This window comes from Pan troglodytes, chromosome 23 (genome assembly GCF_028858775.2).
Source record: "Pan troglodytes isolate AG18354 chromosome 23, NHGRI_mPanTro3-v2.0_pri, whole genome shotgun sequence".
NCBI lineage: Eukaryota > Metazoa > Chordata > Mammalia > Primates > Hominidae > Pan > Pan troglodytes.
The window spans coordinates 25,830,647-25,849,089 of record NC_086016.1 but is presented as its reverse complement, the minus strand read 5'-3'; the positions used below and the strand labels follow the sequence as shown (position 1 = coordinate 25,849,089).

The 18,443-nt window shown below is 45.9% G+C and overlaps 1 pseudogene; it reads right to left on the bottom strand.

Annotated features, from left to right (window-relative positions):
- Positions 1–3,009: 3,009 nt before the first annotated feature.
- LOC101058891 (kelch-like protein 5) lies at positions 3,010–5,946 on the bottom strand (annotated as a pseudogene).
- Between the last annotated feature and the right edge of the window lie 12,497 nt (positions 5,947–18,443).

Sequence of the window (18,443 nt, the reverse complement as noted above, 5' to 3'; positions counted from 1 at the left end):
GGAGAATCAGAGGACAGGATTGAGACAAGCAATTTCCAGTCAGCTTTTTAATAAATGGCCAGAGAAAAAGGAGGCTTCATTAAAAGGAAGAGGTTCTTTCGGTTTTTGCTTTTTGGACAAGGAGCCCCAGTGTGAGAAAACAGGTGGAAGTGAAGTTTCTTGATCCATGATCTTGAGGAAACCTGTCTACTTTAAAATGTCATCTGCTTCTGAGGCCTGGGAACCAGTCTGGGAAATCGTTACTTTAAGGTCACCTGTAGGGAGGGTCTTCCAGTTGTCCTCAGAGTGCTGATCTGGGTCTACCTTGGTGTAATTCACATGATTCCAGGAGGACTTTTCCCCAACTTGATGGCAGTGTAGGTGGTTAGCAGTGCAGTCAGGCATTGCTTAATGACAGGGATGCATTCTGAGAAATGCATCTTTAGGTACTTTTGTCGTTGTGTAGACATCACAGAGTGTACTTACACAGACCTAGATGATATAGCCTACTACACACCTAGGCTATATTGTGTAGCCCACCTGCTCCTAGGCTACAAACCCATACAGCATATTAGTATACTGAATACTGTACACGGTGTAACACAATGATAAGTATTTTCTTTTACTTATATCTTGCATTGTAGGATTTATCACAAAATGTTACTGCCCAGTGCATTTTTGCAAACAATAACACTTCACTGAGAGTATTAACATTCACATATGTAATTAGAGTTTACAAATGCACCAAACTTTGGGTAACAAACACTTTAAACTTGTTTTTTTAGACATTCAGTAAGCCCTTTCTCCCCCCTCCCCAAACCGTTTGATTACAAAGAAGCACAATGGGTTAACTGTGGCAAAACATAAGAAATAAGGCAGGGGAGGCAGGTGCAGCCTTGACAACATAAGAATATCCAAACAATGTTGTCAATATCAAAAGAAAAAATCAAAACATCTTTTATAATATAAAATAAATCCATTTAATTAAGTACTAATTAGGTGAAATAACATTATAGGGTATATAACGTTTATTTTCTCTATTTAAATTTGCATATCTTAAATTTATTTGTTTTTATTTTATTTTTTCCTGAGATGGAGTCTCACTCTGTCACCCAGGCTAGAGTGTAGTGGCACAATCTCAGCTCACTGCAACCTCTGCCTCCTGGGTTCAAGAAATTCTCCTGCCTCAGCCTCCTGAATAGCTAGGATTACAGGCGTGCACTACCATGCCCAGCTAATTTTTATATTTTTAGTAGAGACGGGGTTTCACCATGTTGGCCAGGCTGGTCTCCAACTCCTGACCTCATGATCCATCTGCCTTGGCCTCCCAAAGTGCTGGGATTACAGGCATGAGCCACCTCGCCAAGCTGCGTATCTTAAATTTAATGTGAAACATCATGTTTCAACTTTGACTTAAGAATATCATGACATACAGTTTTTGGTGAGTCTAGATGTAATGGAATGAATATTTAAATAGACTTCAAAGATTTTATCAAGGTTGTATTTGGTTATCATTGCTTTAAGTCTTTAATGCTTTTCTTTATTTATTGGACTAAGCCAATTTTAGAAACAAAATCCACAACCAACACACATACAATGCCGATGTTTCTGAAAAAACTAAATAGTATTATGTTTAGTATATCATTAAAATAGTGATTGTGGTTAAACAAACAAGCAAACAAACAAATTACTGCAACTCATAGATGATAAACTTATAGAAAGCAACATTTTAGAAGTTCCATCTGGTGTGTTTGCACTGTAAGAAAATAAATCTGGATATGAGTATGTAGGGTCCAGCCCTATAGGGTCAGTGAGTTTTCTCCTCATGTGTGGAGATGGGAGAGTGTAGAAATAAAGACACAAGACAAAGAGATAAGAGAAAAGACAGCTGGGCCCAGGGGACCACTACCACCAAGATGCAGAAACCGGTAGTGGCCCCAAATGCCAGGCTGTGTTGATATTTATTGGATACAAGACAAAGGGGCAGGGTAAGGAGTGTGAGCCATCGCCAATGATAGGTAAGGTCACGTGGGTCATGTGTCCACTGGACAGGGGGTCCTTCCCTCCCTGGCAGCTGAGGCAGAGAGAGAGAGAGGAGAAAGAGAGAGAGAGAGCTTACACCATTATTTCTGCTATCAGAGACTTTTAGTACTTTCACTAATTTGCTACTGCTATCCAAAAGGCAGAGCCAGGTGTACAGGATGGAACATGAAGGTGGACTAGGAGCATGACCACTGAAGCACAGCATCACAGGGAGACAGTTAGGCCTCCGGATAACTGCAGGCGGACCTGACTGATGTCAGGCCCTCCACAAGAGGTGGAGGAGTAGAGTCTTCTCTAAAATCCCCCGGGGAAAGGGAGACTCCCTTTCCCGGTCTGCTAAGTAGTGGGTGTTTTTCCTTGACACTGACGCTACCGCTAGACCAGAGTCTGCTTGGCAACGGGCGTCTTCCCAGATGCTGGCGCTACTGCTAGACAAAGGAGCCCTCTGGTGGCCCTGTCCGGGCATAACAGAAAGCTCGCACTCTTGTCTTCTGGTCACTTCTCACTATGTTCCCTCAGCTCCTATCTCTGTATGGCCTGGTTTTTCCTAGGTTATGATTGTAGAGCCAAGAATTATTATAATATTGGAATAAAGAATAATTGCTGCAAACTAATGATTAATGATATATATATATAATCATATCTAAGATCTATATCTAGTATAACTATTCTTATTTTATATATTTTATTATACTGGAACAGCTCGTGCCCTCGGTCTCTTGCCTCGGCACCTGGGTGGCTTGCCACCCACGTGAGTAAGATGTGCTTGACTGAATAAATGAGATCCCCAGCTAGCACTGGGCTATGTTCCAGAGCAGTGCATTTGTCCTAATATGTTACATCAGGAATGTTTGTTCACAATCCACCAGCTGCAGGTTTTCATTTACTAAGAATTGAAAGCAATTAATCCTGGTCCATCCACTCCTTCCTCCGTTGTTTTACTATCTTTGCTTTGAGATCAGGTACTTTGTGCCCAGGATTGTGGCAATGCATGTTTACTAAAAATGCATCCATTGATGGTAGAATAATTGTACTAAATTAATAAAGGAAGAGAGTGTCTTCATGTAGAAAACAGAGCACTAAATTATAATTTTACAGTCACAGCACAAGCTCCAGCTCTTCCTAGGCACAGTGGAGCAACCCGGGTCCACTCTTTGTCTGGGATCATAAGCCTCCACTGTATTCAGGTATGCCTGTCCATCATACCTCCCAACAGCATAAAACTTATCAACAAGTAAACAGACCTCCACTGCATCTCTGCTGATGCTCATTGATTCTACTGTAGTCCACATGTCTGTTTTGGGATCAGATGTCTCCACACAATCTGAGAGTCTGGAAGTCAAGTTGGATGTGAGAGCATCATGTTCCCCTATAGCATACAGCAGTCCGCTCCGGGTCGTTACTCCTATGCCACCTCTCCTTTTTGACATCCGTGCACACAGTGTCCATGTTGGGGTGATCAGGCCTAACACCAGGCCGTGGGGGCTACAAAGTCTGGCGGGGTCAGAGGAATGTGAAAAGATAAGTTAAAAGTGCATAAAGTGGGTCCAGGGGGCCAGCACTAGATTGAAGGCTGCAAAGGCCCCGAGCTCTGGGAGCCCACACTATTTACTGGTGATCAAACAAAGAAGCAGGTGGTGAGGATGTGAGGGTAAACAGGTGAGGGCATGAGAACGTGGGGATAGAAAGCTAGTGGTGCATTAAGCGTAGCTGTGACAGCTTAGCACTTCCTTTGATGCATGTAGAATATGCTCTGCTACTTGAGATAATGGAGGACATGTTTACGAGTAAGAAGCAAGGAACCAACAAGTCTGTGCACATTCCAGAGGCTATGAGGAGTTTTATGCCCTGAGCCCTGGGTTCCATCCAAGCCACACGGGGTTTTATGCCCTGGGCTTAGATTTGTGTTGCGGCACGGCAGCCTTCCACCCTATGGCACAGAGCTTGGTGTACCAAAGGCCACGAGGGGTTTTAGGCCGTGGACCCCGGACATCTTTCAAGACTCTTTTACATTATGACAGACAAGCCAGTCCTGCCTCAGCTCTTCTACCAACAGTCCACTCACTAGTATGAGGATCAAAACATTCTACTGATTTGAGACAAGAACTTGCATCACGACCACCAACTGCATTAAGTTTTCCACTTAGCACTGCCACACCAACTGTGCTCCTAGGAGTAGACACAGTGGCAACAAAATTCCACTGGCGAGCCTGAGGGTCCCAAATTTCCGCTGTGTTCAGATGGCCCCCGCCCTCATGCCCTCCTACGGCATACATGGGACCTTCCAGTACAGCCACACCAAGGCCATGTCTATGTGTGGACATAGGTGGCACCACACTCCCTGTTTTTGTTTTGGGGTTGTAGCACTCTACAGTATTCAAAGTCTTCAGTCCATCTCTTCTTCCAACCACATACGGTTTGTCATCTAGCACTGCGACACCAAACTGTAGCCTCCTTTCATTCATATTTGCTACTGGAGTTCACGTATTTGTACAGAGGTCATACTTTTCAATGCTTGTTGCTCCTTTTGTTGAATCCATTCTCCCAACTGCAAATAATGTACCAACAGTTGATTTCCTAGATTTTGCCTGAGGACTTTGTAACGTGGGTCATCTCTCTGGTAATACATGGTACTTCATTGCTTCCATAATGAGTTTCTGACATTCTATATTATCCCAAAAAAGTACATTATTTTCCATGTCTGCCAGGAACTGTGGTGCAAGAAGAGGTAGCCTAATATAAGCCAAAAGTTTACTTAGATCTTTCCATCTCTGTTCCAAATCATGACAGACCCAAGTAAGAAGTGGAGTCAATATTGTCTCATCAGGAATGTTCATGTCATCACTAGTCAAGAACTTTGCAATTTTGCTGGCTGGTAATAATACAAATTCCTGGTTTCTGATTACTTTCATGAAATGCTCAATAGTATAATTGTGAGCCACTTTATGCAAATCTGTACAACCTTAGGCATCAGCAAAAGAACAAATTCCAAGACAGCTGGATGGGTGAAGCTGTTTCATTAAAAACTTATGACATGTGGCCTGGTGCCCTGGCTCACGCCTGTAATCCCAGCACTTTGGGAGGCCAGGGCAGGCAGATCACCTGAGGTCAGGAGTTCGAGACCAGCCTGGCTAACATGGTGAAACCCCGTCTCTACTAAAAATACAAAAAAGTACCTGGTCGTGGTGGCAGGCGCCTATAATCCCAGCTACTCGTGAGGCTGAGGTAGGAGAATTGCTTGAACCTGGGAGGTGGAGGTTGCAGTGAGCTGAGATCTACACTGGGCGGCAGAGCGAAACTCTGTCTCAAAACAAACAAACAAACAAAAACTTACAACATGCTTCTACAGCCTGTGAAAGCTGAAGAAGGCAAGCTGTAGATAGCAGGCACTCAGTATTATCTTCTTTTAATTCAAGGCGGGTTGTATAAGCATATTGGATCAAGGACCACGATGAATTTGGTTCTACACCTTCCATTTTTATGTCTTCTTGTCTTGCTTCTCTGACATCATTAGTAAACATGGCAGCAAAATAGTCTGAGCCAGAGGAGAGCACCAATCTGTGAGCTGGAATTCTGCAATCACCAGCAACTAAAATTACATCGCACAACTGTTTATGTCTCAAACAGTTTTCCATTTTTTTAAATGTTTGTTCGGCATAATTCAGGGCTTGGAAAAATTCATGATGAACATGGCTCCATAATATGACAGGATGATAACGTCTGACTACTACTGGAAGTCCGCGTCGGGCTCCGGAGGGAGTCACGGCAGGCCGGGGTGGAGGAGTGGGGGAGGTGAGGGCAGAGAGGGATGCTCGTGTGCCCCCAACCCCTTCCTGGAAGCCTCATCTACGGCGTTGGCGGCCCCAAGCTAGACAATCTTGCTCCATCAGGTGGCGCCAGGCGGTGGGGGATGGGTGGTCAGAGTCCTCAGGTAGCCCCAGAGGGAGTGGGTGAGTGGATGGGGGTCCGGACTGGCTCGCCTATCAGTCCCCGCACTGCGCAATCGGCTGCCCACGCAGCCCACACAATGATAAGTATTTTTGTATGTAAACATATCTAAACATAGAAAAGCTACAGTAAAAATATGGTATTATAATCTTTTTTCTCTTCCTTTTTTTTTTTTGAGACAGGATCTCACTCTGTTGCCCTGGCTGGAGTGCAGTAGCACGATCATGGCTCACTGCAGTCTCGACTCTCCTGGGCTCAGGTGAGTCTCCCACCTCAGCCTTCTAAGTAGCTGGGACTACAGGTGAGCATCACCATGACTGGTTTATTTTGTATTTTTTGTAGAGACAGGGTTTCACCATGTTGCCCAGACTGGTCTCAAACTCCTGGGCTCAAATGATCTACCCGCCTCTGCCTACCAAAGTGCTAGGATGACAGATGCGGTGGCTCACCGGCATTATAATCTGATGGGGACACCATTGTATATTCGGTCCATCGCTGACCGAAACATTGGTGACAGCGCATGCTTTCTTCTAAAAACCTTGATTTACACCTAATCTCCTGATCAAAAAGGATGGCAAGGCTTGTTAGTTGGCAGAAACTATGCCCTTTTTACCTGTTGATGATTTATATGCTCCAAGATTACTAGTTAGTTCCTTTATGTAGCTGTCATAGCATCACACTGTTCACTTAAGAAGTCCCCATAATCCAGGGATCACTCAATCCAGGAATGAAAGGTTTAGAGATGCCAATAGGCAAAGGGAAACCAAGCACTATTTCAAAAGAAGTTAATCCATGCCTCCGATTTGGAGCATTCTAAACTTCATAAGGGGTAAAAGGCAACAAGAGGTAATGTTTTTCCTCCCTTCAATTCAGTTTCCTGACAGATTTTTCCTAAGGTCTTTTTTTCTTTTTCTTTTTTTTTGAGATAGAGTCTCACACTGTCGCCCAGGCTGGAGTGCAGTGGCACAATCCTGGCTCACTGCAACCTCTGCCTCCCAGGTTCAAGTGATTCTCCTGCCTCAGCCTCCCAAGTAGCTGGGATTACAGGGGTGTGCCACCACCCCCAACTAATTTTTGTATTTTTAGTAGAGACAGGGTTTCACCATGTTGGCCAGGCTGGTCTTGAATTCCTGACCTCAAGTGATCTGCCCACCTGGGCCTCCCACAGTGCTGGGATTACAGGTGTGAGCCCCGCACCCAGCCTGTTGAATATAAAAATGCTCCAGGAATAAATGCTTGGTGCCACAAAGTGAAACCAGCACTCAGGCAAAAGTTTTCACAGCAAGGCAATTTACTTCTGCAGAAGGGTGCCACTCCCATCAATCAAGATCGCAAGAGCACACCAAACAAAGGAGAGCAGGGGGTTTTTATCTCTGATGCATAGTCCTTACCTCTGTGTCACTCCCCCATGGGCTGGGGTTGGACTGCACAATCTGAGCTGATCCAATTAGCTACTTGCAAATATTGTTCTAAATATGGAAGGGAAAGTGTACGTGAGGTACAGTGGTGAAGCATGTAAGACATGCAGTTTTGGGGGAACAACGGGTACAGATAACCAAGGGAAAGGATGTGAGTTATTGATTAGAGCTATGGGAAGGGGGTAAGCTGTTTTACAGTAACTAGGGGCAAGGAGGAACAGGAAAGTTAAGTTTGAGAACAAAGGACAAGGAAGTTAGCAGGCTAAATCTTTGAAGAGAAGCTCAGAGAAATTCATTGTATCTTACACAGCCTAATGTCCTTTTTGTGTCTAAATTTTTACTTTTCACTTGAGCTGAGGATTGGGGGTGGTATGGGGTGTGAAATTTTAATGAGTACCCCAAAGGAGTTTTTTTTTTTTGCAATCAAATTGTTTATTTCTGCTGTAAAATGAGTTCCTTGGTCTGACTTAATCTGTAACAGAAAGCCAAAATGAGAAATAATCTCAGTTATTAATTTCTTTTTTTTTTTCCTGACATGGTCTCTCACTGTTGCCCAGGCTGGAGTGCAGTGGTGCGATCTCAGCTCTTTGCAACCTCCACCTCCCAGGTTCAAGCAATTCTCCTTGCCTCAGCCTCAAGTAACTGGGATTACAGGAGCCCGCCACCACGCCCGGCTAATTTTTTTGTATTTTTAGTAGAGACACAGTTTCACTATGTTGGCCAGGCTAGTTTCAAAATCCTGACCTCGTGATCTGCCTACCTCTGCCTTCCAAAGTGCTGGGATTACAGGTGTGAGCCTCCCTGGCCAGCCGAGTTATTAATTTCTTCACCAGTGTTGTGGTATCAGCACATCCAGTCCGGTGGCATTCAATCCATCCACTAAACATTCAGACAGTAACCAAACAGTGGGAATGCCCTAAAGCCAGAAGTAAATCAACAGAGTCCATCTGGAGTCCTGCAAGGGGCAGTGTGGGCCTTGGAGGACTCCCCGAGGAATGTTGGTTTCCTCCAGAGATTCCATGAGATTTATAAGTTGTGCACTGGGAAACAGTGTGGCCAGAAGTTTTGTGGATGCCAGGGTAGAACTAATTATATTTTAGTTCCTTTGCTATCCTCCATCTCCATATGTCCCATTTGATAAGTGCAAGCCAAAAGGTCAAAAGAAAGTAAGCCACGGGAAGTCTATTTGGTCCAATGTATCATCTGTCTGGTAATTATTTGCTGTCCTTTTGAATTCATTTGTCTTTTTCAGATTGTGGGGCATTTACCTGGTAATACTAACAATAATCAATAATATCAGTCAGGGATAAAGACACAGATAAATTGCATGGAAAAAGGATGGTGGGGGGATCCATTTCTGGCTGTGTATTTCGCTGCCTTGTTGGCCCTATCATTCTCTAGAGATACAGCATCGGGGCCAGGTGTGGTTTCTCACGCCTGTAATCTCAGCGTTTTGGGAGGCTGAGGTGGGCAGATCACAGGATCAGGAAATCAAGATCATCCTGGCAAACATGGTGAAACCCGTCTCTACTAAAAATACAAAAATTAGCCGAGTGTGGTGGCATGTGCCTGTAATCCCAGCTACTCGGGAGGCTGAGGCAGGAGAATCGCTTGAACCCAGGAGGTGGAGGTTGCGGTGAGCCAAGATCGTGCCACTGCACTCCAGCCTGGGCAACAGAGCGAGACTCCATCTCAAAAAAGAAAAAGAAGAAGATATAGCATCGGTCTCCTTAGTATGGGCTAAACAATGAGCAACAGCAATTTTTCTTGGGAGGTGAATAGCCTGTAGTAGGGCAAGAATTATATGCCCATTGGTAACAGGAGTACCAGTAGCGTTTAAGAATTCTCAGGATTGGTCATGAATGGTGGCTCATGCCTGTAATCCCAGTACATTGGGAGGCTGAGGCAGGAGGATTGCTCTAGGCCAGAAGTTCAAGACCAGCCTGGGCAACATACTGAGACCCCCATCTCTCCAAAAAAAGAATTCTCAGGATTTCCAGATTGCACCAATGGTCAGCAGACTCCAACTGGAGTTGGTATAAATAGTGGCAGTTTTCCCTTCTGCCAATGCACAAGCTCTAATAAGAGCTATAAATTCCCCAGCCTGGGGTTTACTTTACTGTGGGCAAACAGGACCTCAAGTGTTTCCTGTGGGGAAACTATGACATAGCAGTTATTATGTTCCCCCAGAAACCTCGTTTATGGGAGCCATCACAAAATAGGAGTGAGTCTGTGTTGTCTAAAGGGTGCACAACGGGTCTCATGACCTTGAGACCATTTCTATCATTGGAAGGCAATCATGTGGAATGGAGTAGGGTTCTCCATCATCAGGGAGGGCTAATAGAGTAGCCAGATTGTTTTTGTTTTTGTTTTTGTTTTTTGAGACAGTCTCACTCTGTTGCCCAGACTGGAGTACAGTGATGCAATCTCAGCTCACTGCAACCTCTGCCTCTGGGCTCAAGCAATCCTCTCACCTCTGCCTCCTAAGTAGCTGGGACCACAGGCATGTGTCGCCATGCCCAGCTAATTTTTGTATTTTGTGTAGAGACAGGGTTTTGTCATGTTGCCCAGGCTGGTCTCGAACTCCTGGGCTCAAGTGATCCACCCGCCTCAGCCTCCCAAAATGCTGAGATTACAGGTATGAGCCACCATGCCTAGCCGAGTAGCCAGATTTACAGTGGCACAATGATGTAAGATAATGGAGGGTTTGGTTAATAGGACCTGTTCATAGGTCTATTGCCATGTGGAGAGGTACTATGTCTTATGAACTTGGAAGATGGACAGCATGGGGAACATAACAGAAAATGGATAAGCCTAACATGAGTGCTGGCTTTGTCAGTTACAGAGTCAGCTGCAGCCATCACATGCAGGCATGAGGGCAGGCCTGCTGCCACAGGATTCAATTGGCATGAGAAATATAGGATATATCTGGGAGGCAAAAGGTTGCATAGAATACCTCCAGCAATTCCATTATTTTCATGGTAATAGAAGTGAAAAGATTAGTCAAAATTCAGTAAGCCAAGATCAGAGGTATGGGAAATGCTAATTTTAAGGCTACAAAGGAGGTTAGTGCCTCTCAGGGCCAGAAAATGGGTGCTGGGATGGTGTCTTCAAGGAGGGCATACAGAGGTTTAGCAAGGGCAGCAAAATTAGAAATCCATTGGTGACAATAGCCAGCTGTCACTGGAAATTTTTGTAGTTTTTGTTTGTTTGTTTTTTGAGACGGAGTCTCGTTCTGTCGCCAGGCTGGAGTGCAGTGGTGCAATCTCAGCTCACTGCAAACTCCGCTTCCTGGGTTCAAACGATCCTCCTTCCTCAGCCTCCCGAGTAGCTGAGACTACAGGTGCCCACCACCACGCCCAGCTAATTTTTTGTATTTTTAGTGGAGAGAGGGTTTCATCATGTTGGCCAGGATGGTCTGGATCTCTTGACCTTGTGATCCGCTGCCTTGGCCTCCCAAAGTGTTGGGATTACAGGCATAAGCCACTGCATCTGGCTTATTTGTTTGTTTTTGAGACAAGGTCTTGCTTTGTCACCAGGCTGGAATGCAGTGGTGCAATCATGGCTCACTGCGGCCTCAACCTCCAGGGCTCAAGCAATCCTCCCACCTTGGCCTTCCAAAGTGCTGGAACTACAGGCATGAACCACTGTGCCCAGCCGTATAAAGTTGTTTTTTGTTTGTTTGTTTTGGGGAGAGAGATAAACAAAATTGACTTAAGACATTTGGGGGTGAGCTTCTGAATGCCCTGAGATAGCTCATGTCCCAAGTAGGTAATAGTTGTTTGTACCCACTGAGTTTAGATTAGAAGGCTTCATGGCCTTCTTCAGCCAGCACCTTTAGGAGAAGGAGGAAGTCTGTAAGAGCATCCTGCTTAGTATATTTTCTTTTTCTTTGTCTTTTTTTTTTTTTTTTTTTTTTTGAGACAGAGTCTCGCTCTATCACCCAGGCTGGAGTGCAGTGGCGTGATCTCGGCTCACTGCAAGCTCCGCTTCCCGGGTTCACGCCATTCTCCTGCCTCAGCCTCCCGAGTAGCTGGGACTATAAGCGCCCACCACCACACCCAGCTAATTTTTTGTATTTTTAGTAGAGATGGGGTTTCACCGTGTTAGCCAGGATGGTCTCTATCTCCTGACCTCAGGTGATCCACCCGCCTCGGCCTCCCAAAGTGCTGGGATTACAGGCGTGAGCCACCACACCTAGCCTGCTTAGTATATTTTCAAAGTAAAAGATCAACATATTGGCAAGAGTGGAAGCTTGGGTCAAGGCTACAGAATCTAAGCCAGCTTTAAGAACTTAGGAAAATATTGAGGGAGACTCACAATGTCTCTGACATGTGTGAGTCCATGTTAACTGTCTCCCTCTCAGTGTAGTTGTATAACCATACCAGATCAATCTGGTTCAACTTTTATGTAACAAAGTTGTGAGCTGCATACCTGGTTCATCTGGGCACAGTCAGGGTAAGTGACCTTCAACCTGAGGATCCACAGCAACTGAAAAAAAACTCACAACTTTGTTACATAAAAGTGGAGCCACAGTGGGCACCATGGCTCACACCTATAATCCCAGCACGTTGGGAGGCTGAGGTGGGAGGATTGCTTGAGCCCAGGAGTTCAAGACCAGCCTGGGCAACATGGCAAAACCCTATTTCTACAAAACAATTTTAAAAATTAGCTAGTCATGGTGACACACACATGTAGTCCCAGCTACTTGGGAGGTTAAGGTGGGAGGATCACTTCAGCCTGGAAGGTCAAGGCTGCAGTGAGCTGTGATCACACCATTGTACTCCAGCCTGGTTGACAGAGCAAGACCCCATCACACACACACACACACACACACACACACACACACACACACACACAGAGAAAAGCTGAGCCAGATTCGGTTGGACACAGTTACAAATCCCCCTTGAAACACCCCGCCCCTCATTCTTGAGCGGTTAGGGATGAAGGTCATTCTTCTCTGTCTACTTCATGCTGACAGGGAACAGTGAGGCTACTAAAGTTAGAGGAGTGAAATTCTCAGGCTGCTGAGTTCAAATAAGTTTTTTAGTCATCTGAAGTTGCTCAAAGGAGCTGGTATTGCTGCTGTTACACAAAATGAGGACACAAAGTGTACTATCAATTTAAAATACAGGGACTGAAAAGTAACAGAACAGAGGCCACTAGGGGCCACAGCAGAGGAAGAAACGAGGTGAAGTGAGGTACAGCAGACTTCACTGCATTCCAAGATAGCTCGTTGGTTGAGCTACCCTTCTGGTTGAAGGAATGCAGCTGTTCTGCTTGTTTAAATATTTCCTTTCTTTTTTTTCTTTCTTTCTTTTTTTTGAGATAAGTCACGCTCTGTCGCCCAGGCTGGAGTGCAGTGGCGTGATCTCGGCTCACTGCAAGCTCCGCCTCCTGGGTTCACTCCATTCTCCTGCCTCAGCCTCCCCAGTAGCTGGGACCACAGGCGCCCGCCACCACGCCCAGCTAATTTTTTGTATTTTTAGTAGAGACGGAGTTTCACTGTGTTAGCCAGAATGGTCTCGATCTCCTGACCTCGTGATCCACCTGCTTCAGCCTCCCAAAGTGCTGGGCTTACAGGCTTGAGCCACCGCACCCGGCCCCTTTCTTTTTTTTTTTTTTTTTTTGAGACAGAGTCTCGCTCTGTCACCCAGGCTAGAGTATAGTGGCACGATCTTGGCTCACTGCAACCTCTGTCTCTTGGGTTCAAGTGATCTCCTGTCTCAGCCTCCTGAGTAGCTGGGACTACAGGCGTGCACCACCACGCCCAGCTAATTTTTTTGTATTTTTAGTAGAGACCAGGTTTCACTATGTTGGCCAGGCTGGTCTTGAACTCCTGACCTCAAGTGATCCACCCACCTTGGCCTCCCAAAGTGTTGAATATTTCTTTTACATTAGCCTCTATTTCCTCTGGAGGCATTTACCCAAGTGCAACAGGAGGTATTGGTGCCACACACAGCCCTCCTGTTCTGCTAGTAAATAGTCTAAGGCCAATCGCTTTTCCGACACTACATTGGCTAGTGAATTTAGAGAAATACGTATATTTTAGAGAGCCTCTCCAGTTTTAGCTGCCAGAGCCTTGGGTATTCAGATTAAATTTCTTAGGGTGACTTCATAACAGGCAACCCCCCCGCAAGAAAAGGCAGGCAACCCCACAGCAAGTCCGGCAGCTTCCATGGTTTGTCCAATAGCCCCCCTCCTTTTTTTTTTTTTTTTTGGTCTCTTATGATGGCTGGTTGCACTATGGGCTGTTACCCTGATAGGCCCCAGAAGCCCACAGTACACTGTCCTAGGCATATTACATTGCTGAAACAAGGGTGAGCCACTGCAGATACTCTTTTGTAGCATGTTTGCCTCTTTTCTCCTTTTCCTGAGCAATTTAAATAAACTTGGCCTATTCTCCTAGTGACATTGCCCTTAGCAGGTGAGGTCCACACAACCCTGTGATGTTAATGACTCCTCTCAAAGGATTAGCAACAGGTCACCCCATCCAAGTGTGGGGATGCCTATGGCACATCCAACATTTGGACAGATTGTTCCCACCAGCTGTGATACAGGAGATCTTGACTATTATATTGGCCTCCCAGAGACCACTGGCCAAGGCAACTAAAAGGGCCAAAAAGCAGGCTGGGTGCGATGGCTCACGCCTGTAATCCTAGCACTTTGGGAGGCTGAGGTGGGTGGATCAAAAGGTCAGGAGTTCGAGACCAGCCTGGCCAGCACGGTGAAACCCCGTCTCTACTAAAAATAAAAAAATTAGCTGGGCATGGTGGCGCACATCTGTAGACCCAGCTACTTGGGAGACTGGGGCAGGAGAATCACTTGAACCCGGGAGGCAGAGGTTGTAGTGAGCCGAGATTGCGCCACTGCACTCCAGCCTGGGCGACAAGAGTGAGACTCAATCTCAAAAAAAAAAAAAAAAAAAAAAAAAAAAAAAAAAAGGCCAAAAAGCATAGGGGCCATTTTTAGGTGTTTTATGAAGGGATTTGCCACCACCTAAGCATCTCCACAGTGTAAAAGGGCAACAGCATGAGGGTTCCTGCAGGGATAAGGAAGATGCCTACTATGGCAAGAGAATGGCAAGGGGCACACTTGACTTATCTGAGCCTTTTCTTCTAAAAACCAATTTGAGGTCTGAGATGGGTTCACAAATGTATGCTGGGGAGGCATCTTCTGGGGGCTCCTGGGCTTTCACTCTTTTTTTTTTTTTTTTGAGACAGAGTCTCGCTGTGTCACTCAGGCTGGAGTGCAGGGGTTCAATCATAGCTCACTGTAGCCTCAAACGCCTAAGCTCATGGGATCTTCCCGCCTCAGCCTCTGTGCACCACCAATTAGCTGTGCCTGGCTAATTCTTTTACTTTTTGTAGAGACAAGGTCTCACCATGTTGCCCAGGCTGGTCTTAAATTCCTGGCCTCAAGTGATCCTCCCCCATCTGCCTCCCAAAGTGCTGGGATTACAGGCGTGAGCCACCATGCCTGGCCTCTTCACTCTTGAGTGATGGATCCAAGGGGTTACTTCTTGGAGTTTAAGAGAAGAATGAGTGGTTAAAAGTGTTAGGTTGGGCCCCATCCATACTGGGCTGAGGTGGTCCTGGGAGTACTCAGCCTTCTGGGTCCTGAGGTATACCCAGTCTCCTGGGTTGTACAGATGAAGTTTTACCCCAGAGGGGACCAGGAGGCTGGGGTTGCTGAGGTGGTTGAGAATAGCAACAAATGACTCCAGATGAATAACATAATATGCTTCATCACCCTTTCTATCTCCCCATCTGGGCAAGAGAAGGGGCTGGCCACACCTGGATAAGGCCTTACATATAACATTTCTTTTTTTTTTGAGACTGGGTCTGTTGTCCAGGCTGGAGTGCAGTGGCGTGATCTCGGCTCACTGCAACCCCTGCCTCCCAGGTTCAAGCGATTCTCATGCCTTAGCCTGCTGAGTAGCTGGGATTACAGGCACATGCTGCCACACCCGGCTAATTTTTTTGTATTTTTAATAGAGATGGTGTTTCACCATGTTGGCCAGGCTGGTCTCAAACTCCTGACCTCAAGTGATCCACCTGCCTCAGCCACCCAAAGTGCTGGGATTACAGGCATGAGCCACTGTGCCCAGCCCCATATAACATTTCAAAGGAGCTAAGTCCCATTCTTTCTCTGAGTGCTACCCATACTTGGACCAAGGCTATGGGTAACAGCTTTAACCAATTATCTTGGGCCTCCTGGCATAACTTGGCTAGGATTCCTTTGAGAGTTCTATGGGACCTTTCAGTCTTTCCCAAGGAGTTTGGTCTCCAGGCTACATGCCACTTCCACTGTATGACCAAGGCCTGGGAAGTTTTTACCACTATGTTAGAAATGAATGCGGGTCCATTAGCACTCTGGACTGACTTAGGGAGACTGAATGGAGGGATAAATTTCGTTAGTAAAGACTTCATGGCTTCTGCCTTTTCAGTCCAGCATGGAAAAGCCTCTATCCAACCAGCAAAGGCATCAAAAAAGCACCAGGAGATATTTAAATCCTCTAGAAGACATAGGCATAACACTGGAGTCAATTTGCTAGTTCTCCCCTCACATGGTTCCCCTGAATTGTACTACCTTGGCCAAGGGAGATATGGGAGGTCTGGTTTGAGCATTGTTTCTCTGACAATAGACACATTGGTCAGCCACTTTACCCATCATTTTCTTTGCTTTTGGGGTCCTTATTATCCTGAGGAGCTAGGTGTGCATAGTCTTCTTGCCATAGATTGAGAGATCATGGGCAGGCTTTATAATAGCCCAACTCAGATTTCTGGGCACCCAAATCCTGCCTCTTTTATTTAGGGCCCATCCCTCTGAGAGGGAACTCTGATGATCTCCCTCTCGCATGGCTTCCTGTAATTCCCCAGGAGAGTGTCTTGGTTTATTGGTTTATATTCATAAAGAGGTACTGAAGGAAGCAGGGACTTTCCCTCCGTGTGTGTGCCAGGTTGCTCCCCTTCATTAGTTCAAAGTCCCCCATTAGATGACCCCCACAATCTGTCTAGTCATTTCCACTGTGCAGTAGTGCCAATATTTATGTTTCATATTTGATTTATTTGTTATTGGCATTCAGAAGTCCCCTTTCTTACCCGATTGCACCATGGGCATGGATCACAGTGAGCACATATCTCAAGTCTGTATAAACAGTCAAGGCCTTGTCCTTTCTTCATGCCAGGGCTCTGGTTAAGGCTATTATCTCAGTCTTTGGGGCTGAAGTTTGGGCAGGGAAGCTTTTGGCCTCTATGGTTTTCCATAGGGAGAGAACCACATATCCTGCCCTTCTTTCGCCTCTTCCGTGAAGCTATGGCCATCTACAAACCCTATGTCTTCCTTTCCTTTTTCAACCACATCTCTGCTACAGAGAACCTTGAAGGTCATTTCTACTAAATGCAAGGGGTTAATATTAGGAACTGAGACTTGTGTTTTTCCCGGGCATGTCCTCAAACTTTGGCTAAATTAACCTTTATTGATTGAGACACCTGTCTCAGTCATTTTTTGGTTAACACAATACAGATAAAGTAGGATCCCTATCTCATATCACACATAAACATTAGTACAGATGGACCAAAGACCTAAATATGGGGGATGGATCAGTAGAAAATAAATACAGGAGAATATCTCTATGACCTTGGGACAAGGGCTGAGTTTTTAAGCAAAACACAAAATGCTCAAATCATAGAGGAAAAGATTGATAGTCGCCTGTGTTACAATTTTAGATTTGTGCTTCAAAAAGACACCCTAGGAATTAGGGGTGGAAAGGAAGCAAGCCACAGAGTGGGAGCAAATATTTGCAATTAATGCGCTGAACTAGTAAAAGACTGGTATCCATAAAATTATAAAGAACTACCAATCAATAAAAACCACAACCCAATAGAAAAATGGGCATAAAATACAAACAGGCAATTCTCAGAACATGAAAACAGAGTAGTCAATAATTACATAAAGAGAAGTTCAAACTTACTCAAAGTAGGGAAATGAAAATCCAAGTTATAATGAATATTACATTCCACACCCATCAGGTTGGCAAGCTCAAACTGTATGTTTAAGATGCTATATTTAATGTTATTACAATCAAACTATGTTCAAGTTTTTTAATATGCTATTACAATCATTATAATAGCAAAAAATTGGCAACACTCCAAATGGCCATTACAAGAGGATGGAACAGGATATAGAGTGGATATTAGCGAATTAGGCCCATACATCTGCATGGGAGCATCTCACAGAACGGAGGGGCGAAACGCCGGAAGGGCACAAAAACCGAGCCCCGCCCCCGGGAACCTGGCTCCCACACGGAGCATGCTGGAGGCTGATAGGTTGGTTTGACCACGCCAGTTCCGCCTTGGCCTGCACCCTTAGAGCCCCGCCCCCGCGCGGAGCATGCTGGGGACATACGGACTCACTTTCCTCGCCAACCCCGCCCTCCGGGGCTACCGGCAACCGCCAATGGGCAGTGAGCAACGGGCGCGCGCCGCTCTGTCAGGAGGCGGTGACCATCTGCCAGTGTGCCCAGGGCCTCTGAGGGCACTGGATGGCTCCGTTGTGTCTGGGTGGTCTCGGGAGCTGCAGGGAAGGGGCGGGAAAACTACACCGGACCCCATGGGGAGCGCAGAGGCGGAAAGGGAAGGGCCTAGGGACCTCAGATTGTTTTGAATCAAGGGCAGAAAGATCGGGTCGGAGGGAGGGAAGGAAATACTTCCGTGCCTTCAGAGGGAGTCTAGAGTCCCAGGCCGTGTCGGGTGGAAGGAACTGTGCAGCGTCCCAGAGGGAAGGAAGAAGAAGGGAAGAGAAGTGGACTCAGAAAAAGTGGAGGGGAAAGAAGGGAGATGGGAGAAATGGAGGGCAGAAGAGGCAACGTTCCCCAGCCCTATAAACCATAATGAGCCCATATGAGAAAGCAGAAAGGTGGGTGGGAAGTGGGGGGCTAGAAAGGAAAAGAAACAAAAGCTGTCTTGGTCTGAGTGAGGAGCCCAGCTGTTGCGACAGGAAGGGACCTCAGAGATGGCTTCCACAGGTGGCTGTGACTACAGCTCTTTCTGG